A 23195-nucleotide genomic window follows, 5' to 3' on the forward strand; every position below is an offset into this window, starting at 1 on the left:
TATGGGTGTATGAGCCCCGGCAAATAAATTATGTTTTTTACTAATTTGATTAGTATTGTTATCACTGAATTTGAAAGCGATTTGAGTCGCAAAATTCCTGGTGTTAGCTGGGGTATCCTGAAGTACCGCTTATATGGAAGAGCTAGTGATGACTCTTCTTATCCATGAGCCCTTTCGACTATCCAGGAGCTCCGACCATTGTCACTTGATACATTCTGTAAAGGACTTTTTACACTGGCCAATTATTGGGAAAACAGGGCAACGATCAGCCGATGAATGAGCAAATGCTTGTTCATTGGCTGATCGTAACGTTTATGCAGCACTAAATGTTACTGTTGTCGGCAGCACATCTTGGCAAAATCTTTGTAAACAGGGAGACGCTCTGCCGACATGATGGAAATGCATGGGGACGAGCGATCGGAGTAACGAGCGCTCGTCCCCATTCATAGCTCCAGGTGACAGGAGAAAACGATCAATGAGCTGTCTCGTTGATCAGCACTCGTTTTTACAACCCAAATTGACCAGTGTAAAAGGACCCTTAGGGGAATTGCTGCGTATTTTGATTCCGAAATAGCGGATGGAAAATACACAGCAGAATACAGTAGCAGCAAAGTAGATGAGATCCAATAAATCTCATCCACACGCTGCGTACATTTTCCAACCAGAAATTGACCTGTGGTCAATTCCTGCTTCGGAAAGTGTCCAGAATTGCTTTGTTTTTCAGAGGAGATGTCACCATCTCCCAACATTGGGAAAAACGCAGAAAAATCTACACCATTTTCTGCAGTAAAAAATGTTTTCACTGACTTTCTTTGCAAAGATGATCTATTTGTGATGTATACGAGGATATTGAATACCAGCTGTGGCGGTGGTGCACATAGGAGAGACCACGGCTACTGTACACCAGCTGGAGGAGGGGTGCACATAGGAGAGGCTGCGACTACTGAGCACCAGCTGGAGGAGGGGTGCACATAGGAGAGGCCGCGACTACTGAACACCAGCTGGAGGAGGGGTGCACATAGGAGAGGCTGCGACTACTGAACACCAGCTGGAGGAGGGGTGCACATAGGAGCGGCTGCGACTACTGAGCACCAGCTGGAGGAGGGGTGCACATAGGAGAGGCCACGACTACTGAACACCAGCTGGAGGAGGGGTGCACATAGGAGAGGCCGCGACTACTGAGCACCAGCTGGAGGAGGGGTGCACATAGGAGAGGCCGCAACTACTGAACACCAGCTGGAGGAGGGGTGCACATAGGAGAGGCCGCGACTACTGAGCACCAGATGGAGGAGGGGTGCACATAGGAGAGGCCGCGACTACTGAGCGCCAGCTGGAGGAGGGGTGCACATAGGAGAGGCCGCGACTACTGAGCACCAGATGGAGGAGGGGTGCACATAGGAGAGGCCGCGACTACTGAGCGCCAGCTGGAGGAGGGGTGCACATAGGAGAGGCCGCGACTACTGAGCACCAGCTGGAGGAGGGGTGCACATAGGAGAGGCCACGACTACTGTACACCAGCTGGAGGAGGGGTGCACATAGGAGAGGCCGCGACTACTGAGCGCCAGCTGGAGGAGGGGTGCACATAGGAGAGGCCGCGACTGAGCACCAGATGGAGGAGGGGTGCACATAGGAGAGGCCGCGACTACTGAGCACCAGCTGGAGGAGGGGTGCACATAGGAGAGGCCGCGACTACTGAGCACCAGCTGGAGGAGGGGTGCACATAGGAGAGACCACGGCTACTGTGCACCAGCTGGAGGAGGGGTGCACATAGGAGAGGCCGCGACTACTGAGCACCAGCTGGAGGAGGGGTGCACATAGGAGAGGCCACGACTACTGTACACCAGCTGGAGAGGTGCACATAGGAGAGGCTGCGACTATTGTACACCAGCTGGAGGAGGGGTACACATAGGAGAGGCCGTGACTACTGAACACCAGCTTGGGAAAAATGCACACAGGAGAGACGGTAGCTACTGAATACCAGCTTAGCGGGACTGCACACAGGGGAGAGCAAGTACTGAACACCAGCTGGGGGGGCGGGGTGCACATAGGAGAGACCGCGACTACTGGACACCAGAGTTGGGGGGAGCACATAGAAGACTCCATCCTTGCGTCGCTTATCACCAGGAGAGAGAGCAGCACTTCATTGTGTTTGTTGTGCAGAACACTTGGCAAGCACACAATTCAGCACTGCTCTCTCCTAGTAATCAGTGCCGCCAAGCACATAATGAAGCTCTCTCTCCCTGTGTTCAGCGCCATCAAGCACACAACAGCAGTGGACACCAGGAGAGGGAAGCGTGCCAGCAAACAATGCCCCATGTGCCGGCTGTGGCACTGGTACCACAGATTGCTGACCCCTGCAGTAGCAGCATGAGATTTAACAAATCTCATCCACACGTTGCATAAAAATTCAGAGCAGAAATTGATCTGCGGTGCGTATTTTTTGGACAGCAGCGTGTCAATTCCTGCTGCGGAAAGTGGCCAGAATTGCGGCGTTTTTCAGAGATGTCACTGACCCCAACATTGTGAAAAACGCACCATTTTATGTGGTAAAAACCGCAGGAAATGGTGCGTTTTTGCCGCAGTGGAATGTCTGCGTTTTTTCCATGGAATTGCTGCAGAAATTTTCTGCAACAATTCCGTTACGTGTGGACAAGCCCTTAGTCTCACTCATGGTAAGGCCTCATTTACACGAACGTCATATACGTCTGTGCGACGCGCGTGCTTTTCACGCGGGTCGCACGGACCTATACAAGTCTATGGGGGCAGTGCAGACAGTCCGTGAGTTTTGCTCAGCGTGAGTGCGCTGAAAAAAAATCACGACATGTTCTAAATTTCTGCGTTTTTCGCGCATCACGCACCTATTGAAGTCAATGGGTGCGTGAAAACCACGAAGGTCGCACGGAAGCACTTCCGTGCGAACTGCGTGATTCGCGCAAGAGCTGTCAAACTCTGAATGTAAACAGAAAAGCACCACGTGCTTTTCTGTTTACAAACATCCAAACGGAGTGTCTTAGAGATGAGCGAACCGAACTTCACCGGGTTCGGCCGAACTCGTTTTCACCGAACCCGGCAAAAAATTTTCCGGTACGCGACGTCAGGAGACAGTCACTGTCCATGGTGCTGAAAGAGTTAAACTGGTTCAACACCCTGGACAGTGACTTCCGATCACAATATACATGAACGTGTAAAAAAAAAAAGAAGTTCTGACTTACCGATAACTCCCGGCTTCTTCCTCCAGTCGGACCTCCCGGGATGACAATTCAGTCCAAGTGACAGCTGCAGCCAATCATTGACTCCAATGAAAACCAGCTCCAATTACGTCCGTAAAAGACGCCGCAAAAAACGCGTGCACTTCTCAAAACCTCTGAAATTCAGGAGCAGTTTTCGCCTGAAAACAGCGCCGTAATTTCAGACGTAATTGGCGTTGTCGTGTGAACATACCCTTACAGTTCAGTTGAGCTCTGATAATACAGGGGCAGAGTGCAGATCGCCAGAACAAGCTCTGTTTGTTATGAAGCAAGTGAAGGCGAGAGACTTCAGCTCTGAAGCTGCAGAATTGTGAATGCAGCTCTGGACTTTAAAACCACCTTTAACTTAATTTTATTAAAAGATGCAATGTAGTTGACAAAGTTACCCAAACTTTTTAGATACATTATATTTTATATAAGCTGTGAAATGTTGCTGAAAGATGATCATACGCTAAAAACTCCAACAGAAATTCACTTTGCACATGTCGCTCAATGGCACCGAAGACGCCGTGTATGTGCAGGGCTGCTCCTTCATCCACAGTTGACACAACATTATATTTACTGGCCTGAGGGTCACACACCCTACTCTACTATGAGGGTACATAGAGATCAAGTGGTTTTTTTGGTATCTCTATCTGGCGTCCTTCAGTAGTCGACGGGACAGCTCTGGGGCACTTCTATCCAGAATACCTTAATGTGTATCAGTATAATAAATACTCCACCTGCTCGTATATTATATGGATGATGACAAGAAAACTGACATTTAATGCGGCTTTTAAACATTGTTACTGGAGAATAAACACGGAACAAAGTGACTTTATGGGTGAGACGCTGTTAATCATTAAATCTTCACAAAGTTTCCCATAATAGACGAGAGCCACTGACTTACGGCAAGTCCTTTATCCCACAGTATAGGCTTAGATACACAGGCTCAGAAGACAGTATCACACAGGATAGGATTAGATACAGCGGCTCAGCAGACAGTACCACACATGATAGGCTTAGATACAGCGGCTCAGAAGACAGTATCACACAGGATAGGATTAGATACAGCGGCTCAGAAGACAGTATCACACATAATAGGATTAGATACAGTGGCTCAGCAGACAGTATCCCACAGTATAGGCTTAGATACACAGGCTCAGAAGACAGTATCACACAGGATAGGATTAGATACAGCGGCTCAGCAGACAGTATCACACATGATAGGCTTAGATACAGCGGCTCAGAAGACAGTATCACACAGGATAGGATTAGATACAGCAGCTCAGAAGACAGTATCACACAGGATAGGATTAGATACAGCGGCTCAGCAGACCGTATCACACATAATAGGATTAGATACAGTGGCTCAGCAGACAGTATCACACATGATCGGCTTAGATACACAGGCTCAGCAGACAGTATCACACATGATAGGATTAGATACAGCGGCTCAGCAGACCGTATCACACGATAGGATTAGGTACACAGCTCAGCAGACAGTATCACACGACAGGATTAGATACAGCGGCTCAGAAGACAGTATCACACATGATAGGATTAGATACACAGGCTCAGCAGACAGTATCACACATGATAGGATTAGATACAGCGGCTCAGCAGACAGTATCACACATGACAGGATTAGAGACACAGCTCAGCAGACAGTATCACACATGATAGGATTAGATACACAGCTCAGCAGACAGTATCACACATGATAGGATTAGATACACAGCTCAGCAGACAGTATCACACATGATAGGATTAGATACAGCGGCTCAGCAGACAGTATTACACATGATGGGATTAGATACAGCGGCTCAGCAGACAGTATCACACATGATAGGATTAGATACAGCGGCTCAGCAGACAGTATCACACATGATAGGATTAGATACAGCGGCTCAGCAGACAGTATCACACATGACCGGATAACTGCACTCCCCATGACATGATGTTCCATTGTTCTCCTGGTTTATTTCACACATTTCATTCATTCTAGTGAGGAGTTCGGAACTTTCTACTAATTGTCACTCTCAGTAACAGGATCTGCGTTGTTAGATTTCATCCGGAGTCTTCTTGTTCCTGGGAGGGTCGGCTGTGAAAACAGAGCCGTGTATTCAATCCTTCATGTGCATCTCACACTCCACGTCCCATCACTTCTGCGGCAGGGAGGGTGGAGGGGATGGAAGTGGTGACGGAGGAAAGGCTCAGATCTCCGGGTCAGATCAGGACTGTGCTTCTTGGGGGTTCGGGTTCCATTCTCTCGGCTTTTATCATCTTGAGCGACCAGTAAAGTGACTGCTGTGGTCCACAATTTCTTAGAAGGTGAAACCATAACTGGGGCTATCTGACTACATGAGCGGCACTGAAGCCGCAGCCTCTGTCTTCGGCCTACACCCTTCTGTAAACGAGTGGGGTGCAATGTGGTCACCTCTATGGTGACAGACCCTCTGTCTACCTGATGCTGAGCTTGACAAGTATAGAGAGCGTTTACCCAGATTGCCACCAACCCCCATATTCAGAACGTCCGACTCACTGACACTTGACTACCTGGTGCACATGTTGTATAGGAACATCCAAATAGTCCCAATACCAAATGGATACCGACCACCGTCATTAGGTAATTCATGTGATATCAGCCGGACACCATCATGTACTAAGAGGGACCCTTAAGGTCTATGTAAACCTTTGCAAGGCAAATTATTATTATTATTATTATATATATATATATATGTCTATCAGTGTGATAGGTGCAACTTTCCAAATACTTTTTATTAAAAAATTTTTTACTTTTATAGATACAGCTGTTCTGTATTCTGTATATAGAGCAGCTGCATCTAGCGCTATTCACTGAAGCCGGGTTCAGTGTCAGTGGGTCACGCAGGATCCACCTGTAATCGATCAAACTGTCAGAGACATGCAGGACCCGCTGTCACTGAACCTGTCAGTCCCGCAGACCTGAGAGGAGGGGGATTTAGCGAAAGATACAGCGGGCCTGTATAGAGAATACAAAGCAGTTGTATCTAAAAAAGTCAAAATAATTTTTAATAAAAAGTAATTGTAAAGTTTCACCAAACTCACTGATACACCTTTGTATTAACAAAAAATTGCCTTGCAAAGGTTTGCATAGTATATGAACAACAGATCCGTCAAAAAAGACAGATTGGATTAATGACTATGATTTATGGCAAGTTATTCAATTATTTGGTTTTGATAAATCTGGCCATAGCAACAAACATTTATGACCCTAATCCGTCGACTGTTCTCATGTCTATCGGCCAGAGTGCAGTTGGCCCCGGGTTGGCGGAGCGTTATCAGGTCTATGGCCATCCTCAGAGCCGGGTTACTCTGTCCAGCTTCCCTCCATTCTTTACCACATACACATCACAGCAGATTATTTGCACCCCTGGCCCATAAAGGGTTAATGGAGGGAGAGCGACTCATCCTCTGCCCTGAATTACAATGAGGGTGAAACAGAACTCGATATAAATATTGCAGCAGTGAGCGGCCTGACCTCAAAATCTCCCCATGTGGGACCTCTCCCCCAGCACAGGGAGGTATCAGTGTCTGTGCCTCGCGCATATCCGACCACGTTCAAGGGCAGATAAGGGGGGACAATGTTTTGGGAGGGAGGCACAAGAGAAATCTAAATATCCACATTCCTGTCTGGAGGACATTAGAAATCAGATAAATGGGTTTGTTTAAAGAACATTTCCTCCCAAAAAAATCCCCAGTAAATAGAAGTCCTGGAATCTTCCGCTTCTGTGGAATGGTAACAAATTCTCGGAACCTTTTTCTTAGTTCTCTCTCTTTCTGGGAAAGCTGGGTGATAAATATGCGGAGTGCTTTCATAATATACTCCACAAGGCCGCGGTGCCCTCTTTCTTTAATCCCTTTGTACCCCTCACACAGGTACATAAAAATCTCACCTGCCTGTTGCCACCACTTGGGGGCGATATGGGTCCTAGTTAGGTGAACAACTACAGTATTTAGATCGCCCTCTAGTGGTAGCTGAGGTTTTTACTAGTGTGTGTGTGTGTGTGAAGAAACGGGAACTGTGTCTGTGGTATCTATCCCATGCGATGTTCCTTTACCCTTTGGTTTTCCCTGTGTTCCTCTTTTGCTGCTCTTATCTAATGTACATAATCATCTGCACAGTCTGTACGAGTCTCTAATAGATTATCCAAATGAACTAATCATCCAGGCGAGACTGCCCTCTGCTGGTGAGTACTGCAAATTACCTCTTACACACCATATGCACAGGATTTCTGTAAAATAGAATGTTGAGGGGCTGCTGTGCCCCATAGACTTAAGGCACATTCACTCGAACGTCTTTTGTGACCTCCTATTATAAGAGTGTATTCACACGTTGCAGTTAAATTATTTATTTATTTTTGCCTCAATTTTGCTCAACATCGTGGCAAGAACGGCGACAGGAGATTACGACTAAACGGCCTTGTAGCTGTGTGAGCACTACTAGGTCAGGATAGATGTTCAGCCTCTGGAAATAAAAAAAAATAATTTTCTATTCACGGAAAGCAAGCAGAAATGTTGAAATGGTGAGAAAATGAAACCGTCTATTAGAAAGTTACATCATTTTTCGTTATACAAGGATTAGAGGGGGCGCTGACACGCAGAACTAATCCTTAGGGTATATTTATAGGAGATGTTACTTTTCACAGAGATGCCGCGGTTTTACTGTAATCACCATTACCCCCAACCAACTCTCAGGCCCCGTGCACACGACCGGATTTTTCATCAGTAATTACGGACCCATTCATTTCTATTGGCCACGGACTCCTTTCAGTAATTTTACGGATGGATGTCCGTGCAGAATTTTTTTTAGAACCTGTCCTATTCTTGTCCGTAATTACGGCACAGACTGTCCCATAGAAGCCTAAGGGCACTTCCGTAAACACGGACGGCTACGGAAGTGCATCTGTAAACCAACCGTATTTACGGAAGCGTTGCTATGCAACAAGTTGGTAACATCATTTGCAGTCTCCCACTTTATTTTATGGATCCGTATATATGGATCAAATACGGATGCATTACGGACTGTATTTGCGGATACTTTTCCATATATGTGGATAAATTACAGATGACTAGGTATCCGGATTTTCGGACAGTATTTACGGATAGATGAAAATACGGTTGTGTGCAGGGGGCATTCGTTTTCAGACACTACACAAATCATAAGTCAATATCCACACACAAGCAGAGCACGAACACATGGCAATGAAGGATTATTAATCCCATGTACAGTGTGCAACTAAGAAGCGGCTCTTTTTTCTACCCAAACCGTCGCCGATTTCACTAGCGATGATTCTACAGCGGCACAGCCAATAATAAGCATCATCATCGTTCATCTTCTTGCGCATTTATACTGAGCGATAATCATCATCACTTGGAAAAAAGGAATTGTAACAATGATTGCCACGTGTGATCCGAGCCGTACAGGTCACTTAGGATTGCATTATGTATGACATTCTATGATGAGTGCTGCCATCTTGTGGCCAGGTGTGGTAGTAACCCTACGGGTTATTTCTATAGTGCTAAAATATGATGCCGCATTGTACAGGGACATGCCCACACCCCAGGAGCTCACGATCTAATTTCCACACTGAAGCCCATTAACCTATCAGGACAATTTTTGGACGGCGGAGGAACAGAGAACCAAACAAACATGGAGAGAAGCTCTATGCAGATGTTGATTTTTTTTGAATACATGTTGAGGAGCCCAGTGCTGAAAAGAAGCAATAGTAACAAAGCCGCACATTCACGTGTCACTTTCCTTCACGTGTCGCCATCTCTGGTCACTTTAGTTATTTTCGTAACTCCCTATTAGCTGCTATTGGTCTTTGAATTGACTTATAAAATTGCTGCATAAAGAATACGGCGAGTGTAGAGCGGCTGTCAGTATTTGGGCAAAAACCCCAAAACAGTGCGGTCTACAGACGGGTGTCTCTTCTTTTTGGAGAGGTCTCTGGTTTGGCTACTATGAGCTCATTCTTCGTCCCATGGAGTCTTCAATTAGAGCGAGTACCCCTGCTGAGTCTTCCAAAACCAAAGGCGGGATGAAATAATCTAATTTGGTGTAAAGTCTGGCAGCCGCTTAATCCCCTCTCCCCATTTACATAATCATGCCCCCCTGGCCGAGCCTGCGTGCTTATGGGGGCGTCGGGATAAATAGACCTCTCACTGCCCATATAACATGCAGACCTGTCCTCACCAACATCATTACACAAGTGGATTGCTTCCCACAAGATCAGTACTGCCCTCTCCTGAAATACTCTGTACCACTGTGATAGGTCAGATTATCTGATTGGTTTCTGGGAGTTTGTCTGTGGTGTCCTTCACTTTCAGCTAAACAGGAGATGACGATGTGTAATAAGTTATTCTGATCTTAGTTGAGCTAAACAACTGACCGGTCTGGGCAGCAGAGACTGGGTACGGTGGGAGTTGTGTTTTCTAGAGAGAGACAAGTACCTCAATTATAGTCATACATTGGCCACAATGTTAAAAAAAAAAAAAAAAAAAAGGAAGTGAACTGCGCAGTATAAGTTTTTTTGCGGTGACCCACAGTATAGGAGAGTGACGTCTGCGCCGCTTTCCTATACATTAAATAAAGAGGGCATGCCAGCGGATACCACCCCAACGCATACGCCGAACGTGTTCACATATCGTGATGTGAATACAGTCCTAGTGTGACGTATACCGGTTACAAAGTCCACACCCCACGCGTGTTCAGAGACCTCAGTACAGGCCTGATCTATCCAGCGTCCCCCCCCCCCCATACTGCTGCACACCTTTGGCCACCTACTTTGATCCTGTCCAGACCCTTTGCTCTGACTTTTGACCCCACAGCACGATCTGACCACGTGTCCCTGATCATCTGTCTAGTTTTTGTGTGGTCTTTTTATCTGGCCAGTCTGAGGTTTCCATGCATGAGTTGTGGGGAGCAGCTCACCTGGGGGCCTTATCTAGTCAGGAGGTGAAGAATCTGATCGCTCTGATCAGCGGGTCAGCCATTAGGTAGAATCTCTCTAACTTCAATGGGATCCACGGACAGTCTGTGTATGAGAGAAGTCTGACCGCCCCCCATCAGAAGATACAAGGGCGGACAGGTGGATTCAGAGTCTAGAGGCGTCTAACAGCTGCGTACCCCCCCCCCCCCTGTACAAGTCAAACCAAATGTGCACATTAATGGGTGGGGGTTTTGGGGCAATGGCGATCTTATGTGTATGGCGGCTTTAGGAAAACTGCTGCCTGAATGATCCCGCAGCGAATAGTTATCAGTCCTGAGCTTTTCAGTTTTGTGTAAGTTTAATTGCTGTATGAAAAAATCTCTGCAACTTTCTAATATACTTTGTTTTTTAATTACTCACCATCTTCAATATCTATGCTTGTTTTCAGTGAATGAGAACAAATCTGTTAAAGTAGCATGCATTATAGGATTAGCTACAGTGGCTCAGCAGACAGTATCACACATGATAGGATTAGATACACAGCTCAGCAGACAGTATCACACATGATAGGATTAGATACACAGCTCAGCAGACAGTATCACACATGATAGGATTAGATACAGCGGCTCAGCAGACAGTATCACACATGAGAGGATTAGGTACATGGCTCAGCAGACAGTATCACACATGATAGGATTAGATACACAGCTCAGCAGACAGTATCACACATGATAGGATTAGATACAGCGGCTCAGCAGACAGTATCACACATGATAGGATTAGATACAGCGGCTCACCAGACAGTATCACACATGAAAGGATTAGATACAGCGGCTCAGCAGACAGTATCACACATGAGAGGATTAGATACACAGCTCAGCAGACAGTATCACACATGATAGGATTAGATACACAGCTCAGCAGACAGTATCACACATGATAGGATTAGATACACAGCTCAGCAGACAGTATCACACATGATAGGATTAGATACACAGCTCAGCAGACAGTATCACACATGATCGGATTAGAGACACAGCTCAGCAGACAGCATCACACATGAGAGGATTAGATACAGCAGCTCAGCCGACAGTATCACACATGATAGGATTAGATACACCGGCTCAGCAGACAGTATCACACCATAGGATTAGATACAGGAGCTCAGCAGACAGTATCATACATGATGGGCTTAGATACAATGGCTTAGCAGACAGTATCACACATGATCGGATTAGATACACAGGTCAGCAGACTGTATCACACATGATAGGCTTAGATACACAGCTCAGCAGATAGTATCACACGTGATAGGAGTAGATGCAGCGGCTCAGCAGATAGTATCACACATGAGGGGATTAGATACAATGGCTTAGCAGACAGTATCACACATGAGAGGATTAGATACAGTAGCTCAGCAGACAGTATCACACATGATAGGCTTAGATACGCAGCTCAGCAGACAGTATCACACATGATAGGATTAGATGCAGCGGCTCAGCAGACAGTATCACACATGAGAGGATTAGATACACAGCTCAGCAGAGAGTATCACACATGATAGGATTAGATGCAGCGGCTCAGCAGACAGTATCACACATGAGGGGATTAGATACACAGCTCAGCAGAGAGTATCACACATGATAGGATTAGATGCAGCCGCTCAGCATACAGTATCACACATGAGAGGATTAGATACACAGCTCAGCAGACAGTATCACACATGAGAGGATTAGATACACAGCTCAGCAGAGAGTATCACACATGATAGGATTAGATGCAGCGGCTCAGCAGACAGTATCACACATGAGAGGATTAGATACACAGCTCAGCAGACCGTATCACACATGATAGGATTAGATGCAGCGGCTCAGCAGACAGTATCACACATGATAGGATTAGATACACAGCTCAGCAGACAGTATCACACATGATAGGATTAGATACGCAGCTCAGCAGACAGTATCACACATGATAGGATTAGATACACAGCTCAGCACAGTATCACACATGATAGGATTAGATACAGCGGCTCAGCAGACAGTATTACACATGATGGGATTAGATACACAGCTCAGCAGAGAGTATCACACATGATAGGATTAGATGCAGCGGCTCAGCAGACAGTATCACACATGAGAGGATTAGATACACAGCTCAGCAGACCGTATCACACATGATAGGATTAGATGCAGCGGCTCAGCAGACAGTATCACACATGAGAGGATTAGATACACAGCTCAGCAGACAGTATCACACATGATAGGATTAGATACGCAGCTCAGCAGACAGTATCACACATGATAGGATTAGATACACAGCTCAGCACAGTATCACACATGATAGGATTAGATACAGCAGCTCAGCAGAGAGTATCACACATGATAGGATTAGAGACATGATAACTATAGTGGACTACACTTTTTTATACAGGTGGACTGTATTTTATCTGTACACACAGGCGTATATACAAAGTCCTAGATTCAGCGTCTCAGCCGTATAATAGAAGAGTGAAATGTTTTTGGGAGGATATAATGAAGCTTCCTATGGGGGATGTATAGGCTTCTGCACTTATCTATGTACTTCTATATTTACAGACACTTGAGCTGCAGACTATTCCTTTAATGTGTAACGTCTGTTGTCAGATGTGTTCACAATTATTAACTTTGTCCTGAGATGTGTTTTGATTTTTTTCTACAGATGAGAGATATTCCATAGGATCATGCGCTGGTCATGCACTGCCGTCTAATCATTAAAAGCTCTTATCTTCCAATACAAATCTATAGCAAGAAGCTCCGACCAGGTACAGAGCATCACCCCCTAGAACCAAAAAATCCTGAGCGAACAGAAGTCTGGACATAGACGGGAGGATCCCCCACCATCTGACCGTCCCTGTGATGTTTTTCACTATTTGGGCGCTGGGTATTAAAGGGACATACACTATATCAGGGGTCTCAAGCACGCGGCCCGCGGTACACAGAGCAGCTAGTATCGGCTCTGCTCCGAGACTTTGGAATTCGCTGACATCGCTGTCCACATATGAACAGCGATGTCTAGGGCTTCCCCAGAGCCAGAGTCCTGGGCAGAGTGCTAGTATAGGCTCTGCTCTGGGACTCTGGGGAAGCCTCTGACATCGCTGTCCATACATCGACAATGATGTCCGGGGCTTCCCCAGAGCAGGAGTCCCAGTGATGTCAGGAGCACAGCTGGAGTCTCAGGAAGAGCCTACTAGCGCTCTGCCCGGGACTCCAGCTCTGGGGTTGCCCCTGACATCTCTGTCCATATATGGACAGTGATGTCAGGAGCAGAGCTGGAATCCCAGGCAGAGTGCTAAAAGCGGCTCTGTGGCAGCATCTACAGAGGGCACTGCGGCATCGTCCACAGAGGGCACTGCGGCATCGTCCACAGAGGGCACTGCGGCATCGTCCACAGAGGGCACTGCGGCATCGTCCACAGAGGGCACTGCGGCATCGTCCACAGAGGGCACTGCGGCATCGTCCACAGAGGGCACTGCGGCATCGTCCACAGACGGCACTGCGGCATCGTCCACAGAGGGCACTGCGGCAGCATTCACAGAGGGCACATCGGCAGCATCCACAGAGGGCACTGCGGCAGCATTCACAGAGGGTACATCGGCAGCATCCACAGAGGACACTGCGGCAGCATCCACAGAGGGTACATCGGCAGCATCCACAGAGGACACTGCGGCAGCATCCACAGAGGGCTCTGTGGCACTATCTAAAAAGGGGCTGCCCAATCTTGACATGTGTGTCTGCCAAACGCTGCCAACTGAGCCGGAAAAACGTAAACTGGAAAACTGGATTGTTGAAATAAGCATGTGGAGAAATATCTCAAATTTTAAATCTAGCGCTATTATTATAGTAATGTAGTATTGTTAGGGTATGTTCACACGGCCTATTTACGGACGTAATTCGGGCGTTTTGGCCCCGAATTACGTCTGAAAATAGCGCCTCAATAGCGCTGACAAACATCTGCCCATTGAAAGCAATGGGCAGACGTTTGTCTGTTCACACGAGGCGTATATTTACGCGCCGCTGTCAAATGACGGCGCGCAAATAGACGCCCGCGTCAAAGAAGTGACCTGTCACTTCTTTGGCCGTAATTGGAGCCGCTATTCATTGACTCCAATGAATAGCAGCGCTAAATACGGCCGTAATTGACGCGGCGTTCAAGCGCCTGCACATGCCTGTACGGCTGAAATTACGGGGATGTTTTCAGGCTGAAACATCCCCGTAATTTCAGCCGTTACGGACCCCCGCCGTGTGAACATACCCTTATTATTCTAGTAATATAGTGTTATAATAGTTCAAATAACTAATGGATTAAAAATAATTTTGTATTGTATCAAATTTGAAAGTAATGCGGCCGTCAACTTCCCATTTTTTCTATATGTGGTCCACTTACCCGGCCGAGTTTGAGACCCCTGATCTATATGATATCAGTAACAGCAGGAACATGTCTTGCTGCACATGAACAGCTGAATATGAAATATTCGCCCCCTTCTGAATGATTTTATGAAGTCATTTCTTATTTATACTGTATGTTTCTGGGAAAGCTGTGTGACCACCAGTATGGACACCATTTCACTTGGACAGTTCGCCGTTGACTAGATACCAGTTTGCATCCATTCTTAGGTGTCTTGCTGCGCCTGGCGTTCCACCTGCGTAATTTAACATTTACTCCTTCCGCATAGGTGCAGCAATGGTGGCCGATGCGGCGGCATGGACGACGCGGATGTTCAGAAACGAGGTCGTTGGAAATCAGATTGCGTCACGCGTTACCTGTTTTGACGTTGTGACTGTGTGTTCTCTCTTTCCTCAGGTAATCTTCCTATATCTGCTGGGCAGCTCAGGGGGCGTCTTGTCCACCTGGGGGCCTCAATCTTGGTTTCATACAGGCAAACTTGTCTTGGAGAGCTGTTCGGGGTCTGAAATGGCTTCAGGTCCTGCCAGAGGTGATGGCCGTCAGTAAATTGACTCCGGCGCCGGCAGTGTTGGTCATACACGCCGGCGGTAATCATCAATGTTCAGTCCTTGTCGCTGAGCTCATTTCAGTGATTGGTTCTGTATTAATTTTTCTGCATTTTTTCCAGAATTAGTAATAGTGGGGTCTGAGGTAGTTCCCAGGGTTTTGTGGAACCATGCGACTATCGAGTGAGCTCGCCGCTTATTAAATATGAGGGTGTCCTGTCATGTTAGATCCACAGGGGGAGTTGTCATACGGCATCGTCAATTAGAAGGGCATAACAGTCAGTCAAAGTTGCAGGATGGCGTTCAATTGAACATCGTTGGATCGGATCTCTTCCTTTCTGGAGTACAGGATGATATTGAACGCACCTGGTTTTTGCTGCGGGGGGAGGGGATGGAGCTGGCTGTAGGACTACACACGGCTCCTATGGTGGTGTGGAAGGACCTTGTTCCTATGATGAAATAGGAGCCGTACAAGTGATCTGACGTGCCCTGGAAGACATGCCACCCGCGGCTGCGGGACAAGCGAGATGGTGAGAACAAGAAGAACCAAATCTTAAATAAATAGTCCTTGAACAAGGTTCTCCATACTTGTAAATAAAGCCGTGGCCCACCCCCACTTTACTACCCACAATTTACCTCCGTGTCTATTTGTGAGATGTTTTAAGTTGAACACAGAACTAGGTATTTTCGTTGTCTTGGAAGTCAGCGCGCCAGCACAGGAAAAACGAAGCGTTACACCGCGTCCATTCATAGCCATGTGTTGTCTGTGAAATACAGGACAGGACGGGTCGCTCTATGTAACCAAGAGATGAGGAAACAGAAGACCCTCCGATATTAACTCAGAATTCAGTAATAGGGTGTATGGAGATGGGTTATTAATCCAGACACCCATAAGATGCATATTCTATATAAAAGAAACCATTATGAATATATATATATATATGGTCATCACTTCACAGAGGAGGAACCGTTGACGACATATCTGAGCTGTATGTAAAGCTCTGTTTAGAGACGTGTGCCAATAACGCGCAGCGATCGGCAATAATTACAGGTCGATTGGCGCTCGTTTAATGGCCCTTTACATGAGCCAATGTAAACTGTATGAAGACGGAGGATAGTTCATATGATCGTTCGGTCCCCATATAGATTACAGTCGGTAGCACATCCTCTATTTACACGGAGGGATCTGCTTTAGACAACGATGAGTTTTCAGGGCAGCATAAACAATGAAACCAGCCAATGAATGATCCTTTTCTCATTTGACGGCTGATTGCTGCCCTGTTTACACAGAGAAATGATCGGGAACGAGTGTTTATACGTAACTTCTGACAGTGGAGTCCGGCGGGGGACAGAGGAGTCCGGCGGGAGACAGAGGAGTCCGGCGGGAGACAGAGGAGTCCGGCGGGGGACAGAGGAGTCCGGCGGGGGACAGAGGAGTCCGGCTGTAGCTTATTCCCCTTTCCCCATTGAAAAAACATGCATGTTAAGCCGAGCCAAGCATGTGTATTGGGGACTTGGGAGGAAAAGCTGTCGGCCGTATGAACATCTAGCCAACAGAAATCTTAAAGGCCCCTTTACACCGGCCAATTATCGGGCAAACGATCCCGATAATTGGCTGGTGAAAACAGGGCGACGAGCAGCCGATGAATGAACAACACTGGTTCATCGGCTGATTGCATCATTTATTCAGCTGAAAATATTATGGTTGTCGGCGGCACATCTTAGTGTGTAAACAGGGAGACGCGCTGCCGACATGATGGAAATGTATGAGAGCAATCGTAGTAACAAGCGCTCATCCCCAAACATAGCCCCTTGTGATAGGAGCAAACGAGCTCCGATAAACGAGCTGTCTCATTGATAGGCGCTCGTTTACACGGCGCAGGTCGGGCCGTGTAAGAGGACCCAGAGTGCATGGGCAGCTTAACACTAATCGAATACCAAAGATTTAGGTGATAACTGGGACTGAGCAAACATCACAATGGGCCTTGTGGATAAGGCTTCGTTCACATCTGCATCAGGGCTCCGTTGTTCTGCCGGAAATGAATTGCGCAGTCGACAACGGTATTGATTCTGTCAAAACGACGGAACCATTACACAACTAAGACAAACGGAAAACATTGGCACCAGATCCTTCACCATTGAAATCAATGCAACCTATGGTTTCCGTTTGTTTCAGTCAAGATCCCGTTCTGATGGAAAGCTCCGGCGGAAAACGCCAGAACGGAGCCCTGACGCAGATGTGAACGAAGGCTAAGGCTCCTTTTGCACGGGCAGATATCCTGGCCTGTAAAGGTATGTGCACACGACAACGCCAAATACGTCTGAAATTACGGAGTTGTTTTCAGGAGAAAACAGCTCCCAAATTTCAGACGTTTTTACAAGTACTCGCGTTTTTCGCGGCGTCTTTTACGGACGAAATTGAAGCTGTTCTTCATTGGAGTCAATAAAAAACTGCTTCAATTACATCCCCAGAAGTGTCCTGCACGTCTTTGACGCGGCCATAATTTTACGCGCCGTCTTTTGACAGTGACGCGTAAAATGACAGCTCGTCTGCACAGAACATCGTAAGACCCATTGCAAAGAAGATGCAGATGTTTGCAGACGTATTGGAGCCGTCTTTTCAGGCGTAATTCGTGGCATAAAACGCCTCCATTACGCCTGAAAATTGGCCGTGTGCACATACCCTAACCAGCACCGATCGACAAGTTCAGCTGGTCAATTGGCGCTAGTTTGCTCCATTTACATTGAGCAATGATCAGTAGTATGAGGAAGAACGATTGTTAATACATTGTGCCTCTTGTCAGCGGCCCGTCCCCTGTTTGCGCTCTTTTTTGCCCGATCAGTGGCCTTAAGACATCAGAGTGACCTCAGGCTGCCTGGATCGGGTCTGCACCAGCGCCCTGCAGTGACCTGACACATGATGAACAAATCCTGTCTCCTCCAGGGTATCATGAATTGCTGAATCTATCAATACGAGGGCATGTTCACACGAGCGTAGTTCACGTCCGTCGCACGGACCTATGTAACTCAATGGGGCCATTCAGACAGTCAGTGTGTCCGCTGCGTGAAACTCACGACATGTCCTATACTTGAGCGTGTTTTGCGCATCACGCACCCATTGAAGTGAATGGGTGCGTGAAAATCACGTGCAGCACACGGACGCACTTCCGTGTGCTGCGCGTGATTCGCACAACAGTAGATCAATAAATGAGGGGAAAACTAAAACCACCTCCTTCATTTCTTTTTCTAAACTTCAAAACCGCGTGTCATAAGGATGGCATATGTGTGAAAATCACGCAGCCTCGCACCATTCACTGATGACACACGGAACTGCAACGCGCACAAAATGCTGCGTTTTTATGCGCACGCAAAATGCGTACGTTCGTGTGAATTTCGCCTTAACAACACACGTCTGAAAATACCGAGCGGTTTTCAAGGGAAAACAGATACTGATTTTCAGACTTTTTTTTAGCAACTCACGTTTTCCCTGGCGTTTTTTACGGCCGTTTTTGGAGCTGTTTTTCTACAGTCAATGAAAAACGGCTCTAAAAACGACCCAAGATGGGACATGCACTTCTTATTTGCAGGCGTCTATTTACGTACCGTTTTTGGAAAACGAGGCATAAAAAAGCCCCGACGGAACAGAACGCTTTCCATTGTAATAAATGGGCAGATGTTTGGAGGCGTTCTGCTTCCGATTTTTCAGGTGTTTTTCGGGACGTTTACAGCCCGAAAAATGGCCAAAAATAGTCCGTGTGAACATACCCTAATGGTGTTGCTGTCGTCACGTGTAACCGGCCGCCCCCGACACAGGTAGGAGCTCTGCTGGACACAGCAGGGATTGGTTCCGTTCAAAGAAATATTTTAGGTGCCAAAAAAAATCTGAGTGATAACCACTTCAGACAGAACCACAATGTAAAAGAAGAATCCTCTAACACCGGACTGAGGAGACAAACTGGAAATCTGCAACGTCAGGGAATCACAAAAACTCCTCAAAATATATCCGGAAACTGCTTATAGGGGTATTCTAGACAAAGCCTAATCTTAGTATAAGGAAAATGTAAGAAAATTCCTAAAATATTTTGTATTTCAATTCTTCAACAATCTCTATCTCTGCTTGCAGTCAGTGAATGGAACAAAAAAATCCTGTCCTGACTTAATTGTATCCAGTCTAGATAATCCTCTGTGAGTTGAACTTATCAGCATTACAAGTCGCTCTCCTGCCTGAGTTTGTTACAATGTATCAGTGCAGGTAAAATGTATCAGTCTGGAGTCCAGACACAGAGGATTGTCTAGACTGGATACAATTGTAACAAACCCTCAGCTGTGAGAAGGTCTGTACCTGCGCTTTCAGTCTCTGGATGTAAACAAGTATGTTCCCATTTACTGTCAGGAAGCAGAGTTCTTGAAAATGGTCAGAAATTGAAACGCAAAGAATAATAATAAGCTGCGGAACTTTTCGCTATACAATGGTTAAACCTTATTTACATTAAATGGAGATCTGAAAAACAATCTATAGGTTTCTGTCATTCTGAAATGATCAGTTGTTTCTGTCAATGGAGACCCGAGGGGCTGGGGTCATAGGCGATCCCCATTCCCAGAATTCAGCTGCTATAAATGATTTCTTGGTAAGTCCACATGTAGCGGACCGTGGCCAAATCTGCAGGTATTACGTGTGGATCCCAGAGTGTACTAGGATATATCCAATACAGGAGAGATAACTGGCGGATCGCTGTGATATTGGTGGGAATTACGGACGATCTCCTGTGTCTGGGGAGGGGGTCGCCGCCAGCCAAACCAAACGTTTACGTTAATGAGCGAATTGCAGGAGTTAATATATCCCTTTATTATGGTCAGCGCCCTACGGCTCTCCTGCTGTTGTGAAACTACAACTCCCAGCATGCCCTGACAGCCAAAGGCTTTATTATTCCAGCCAAACGCTGTCAAGGCATGCTGGGAATTGTAGTTTCACTGACCCCATAGGGAATAGATAAAGTTCAGGCTCCACCATTGAAGTTACATTTCTCAAAATACTTTGAACACAGCAAATCTAGTTGCGTACCTGAAAACAACAGCAAATTGTGGCCTGGATGCCATTAGTCACCTGATCACGGGCTGTTTTTGGTAGTCTGTTGGGCTGCAGACATTATAAACCAGTATACAGCCTGGTGAAGGATTTGGAGGGAAGTTAGAGGAAATTTGATTCCTCCCATTGGGGGCCGGTCAGTCTCGTCAGGTTGCTCTGGAGTGATTCTGGTAATAACATTATATCGGTGAGTTGCTATATTAAGAAACAAATTGGGTAATAAAAAGTAATATTTTCAGCTTCGCATTGAGGCGGCTGAGTGCCCACACAGGGTGAGGGGTGAGTGCCCACACAGGGTGAGGGGTGAGTGCCCACACGGGGTGAGTGCCCACACAGGGTGAGGGGTGGGTGTAAACACTTGCATGCTTCTTCAGCTCCCAGCCATTGTTGTCAGAGGGAGGAGGGGGCTTGACTGTCACTCAGGGAAGGGGAGGACCCGGACATAAGGGCTCGGCTGCCAGTCCCAATCCTCTAGTAGAATCAAGCAGAGCGCTGAGGACACCGGCAGCCTCCATAGTGACCCCCAGCTGGTAAGAAAACCCCCGTTTATTCGTTTTAAAGACCTGGAGAAACTTCTATCTGCAGGATATAATGATGCGGGGGCTGAGCACGCTGCTTTCTGTATACCTTCCTATAGGAGTTGTAGCCACCATGTGCCTCCAGTCACCTCATATGTGGGGAGGGGTCTGCAGGAACTTCCACTGATCCTCTGTGATCGGGGATTATCCAGGACCCTTGATCGCCGGCAGCATTGATCTCAGGAGTGAGACGCCTCCTCTGGGTCATCCAGAAACCGTGCAGCAAGATGTCATGACTCCGAATCATCTGATCATGTTTAATTAGAAATCTTCCTAAATATTTGTCCCCCACAGCTGTCTCTATGTACACCGGGCGGGTTATATGGAGAATGGGGTCCTGGGCAGCGAGCAAAGTAAGGCTCAATACACACGATGCGTATTACGTGATTTTTGCCGCGCAGATTTTCGTGTGCGGGAAATCCGCAGCGTAATCCAGCAAAGTAAACGAGATTTCATGTAATGTCATATACACATTTCAGATTTTTTTTTCTGCACATAAATTGACCTGCGGAATGTATTTTACAATCTGTAGTGCGTCAATTTATCCTGCGTTTCAATTTGCAAATTGTATTTGACTTTAAAAATAAAACCCCTGATATCGGCAGCATAAAACTGCACCTATTTCCACATCAACGTGTAAAAACGCACCAGTAAGTGCGGATTTTACCTGCGGTTTCAATGTGGATTTTCTGCACCAAATTACGCAACGTGTGAATGTAGCCCAAGGACGCGTGCACTTATTTACATGACCGAGAATATATTATCAGAACTGTTCTCGATTCACCACAATGACACCCGGGTAAAGGGGTTTTACACTGGGCGATTATTGGGCAGACAATAGTTCCTATAACGCTCTTTGCCGATAATTGCCCGGTGTAAACAGTGGAACGATCAGCAGATGAACAAACCAACGCTGGATCATCTGCTGATCGTATTGTTTTAAAAAAGTTAAATATTATAATCGTTGTTGGCAGCTCATCTTGGTGTGTAATCAGGGAGACGCGCTGCCGACGTGATGATGTATGAGGACGAGCGATCGGAGTAACGAGCGCTCCTCCCCATCCATAGCTCCGTGTGACAGGAGCAAACGAGCGCCGATCAACGATGTCTAGTTGATCGGCGCTCGCTTTATCGGTCGGTGTAAAAGGGCGTCAGGCTCTGTGCACATTTGTGTTGTGGTTTCCGTTTATAAGGGGAAACCATAACTATTCAGCATTGTACAGCAGCACATAGAGTGCAGGCCCTGTACCGCTGCAGGCCCTGTACCGCTGCAGACCCTGTACCGCTGCAGACCCTGTACCGCTGCAGACCCTGTACCGCTGCAGACCCTGTACCGCTGCAGACCCTGTACCGCTGCAGACCCTGTACCGCTGCAGACCCTGTACCGCTGCAGACCCTGTACCGCTGCAGACCCTGTACCGCTGCAGACCCTGTAACGCTGCAGACCCGGTACTGCTACGCCATGCGTGTGCTGCCTGACATCTGTGCCATGTGCATGAGGCCTCTATGGGTAATCTCACGCAACTGCATTAAGGCCCCATACACATGCTGTAGACTTTAATGCAGAAATTTCTGCGACTAGACATCCGTTCTATCCTCTGAATGTGGTTGTCTCTTCCACGTGTGAATGGGGCCTTATTCTTGAAGGATGCAGCTGAAGTGTTGTGTAATGTTCTATCTTACAACACAGGCGGTGCACAGGTTAATGATGACTGTGTGGTGAGATTTTTCACAATGCCACAAATAGTTATTTCCTCATTGTGTAACTAATATTTATTTTGAAAGAACCGATAATAGGATTAGAACAATTGTCATTATGTTTATGTGTTGCGTTATTTTCTCTGCCCTCCTGTCCCCCCGAACCTACATATCAATTCCGGTTTCCCGATCTGTTGAATTTACCTTTTAGTGATCCTATGCTTTTAAATAGTGGCATTGCACATCTAGAAATTCCCAAATCTCTCCTCGGCATGAGGCAGTAGGAAATGAAATTCCCTGAAGTTGCCAGCAGAACATAGACTGCCATTTACAGCAGCCTGTATTCATGAGGCCTTTCCAGAGAGCGAGTGCTGCACAAGAGGAGTCCTGCATGAGAACAGGGCAAATATCCCATCAAGCAGACTGCGACCAATCAGATTAGCAGAAAAACAGTGATCTGCACATCAACAATTAAGAAAAATTCTAATCAAATAAAATGTATTTTGGTTATGAAGTAGATCAGCGCGTCCGTGACCAGCTCGCGGCTCTAGAAAATGAGATGAAATTAGTAGTCGCTGCAGTAAAGTTTGACGAAACCTCCACTCCAGTGAGGACTTTTAGGCTACATGCACACGGTG

At 46.7% G+C, this 23195-nt stretch overlaps 1 protein-coding gene across 3 annotated transcripts in view; it reads right to left on the bottom strand.

Moving 5' to 3' along the window:
- MVD (mevalonate diphosphate decarboxylase) overlaps positions 1 to 23195 on the bottom strand; it is a 107055-nt gene that overhangs the window by 52924 nt on the left and 30936 nt on the right. Inside the window, exon 1 of one of the 3 annotated variants that reach the window (XM_075838351.1) lies at positions 20258 to 20492. The exons of the other annotated variants lie outside the window; for them this stretch is intronic. The gene's annotated coding sequence lies outside the window, so the exon portion shown is untranslated. Of the gene's footprint in view, positions 1 to 20257; positions 20493 to 23195 lie in introns of those variants that run through there. 3 annotated transcript variants of the gene reach the window in all.

This window comes from Rhinoderma darwinii, chromosome 9 (assembly GCF_050947455.1).
Source record: "Rhinoderma darwinii isolate aRhiDar2 chromosome 9, aRhiDar2.hap1, whole genome shotgun sequence".
Lineage (NCBI taxonomy): Eukaryota > Metazoa > Chordata > Amphibia > Anura > Rhinodermatidae > Rhinoderma > Rhinoderma darwinii.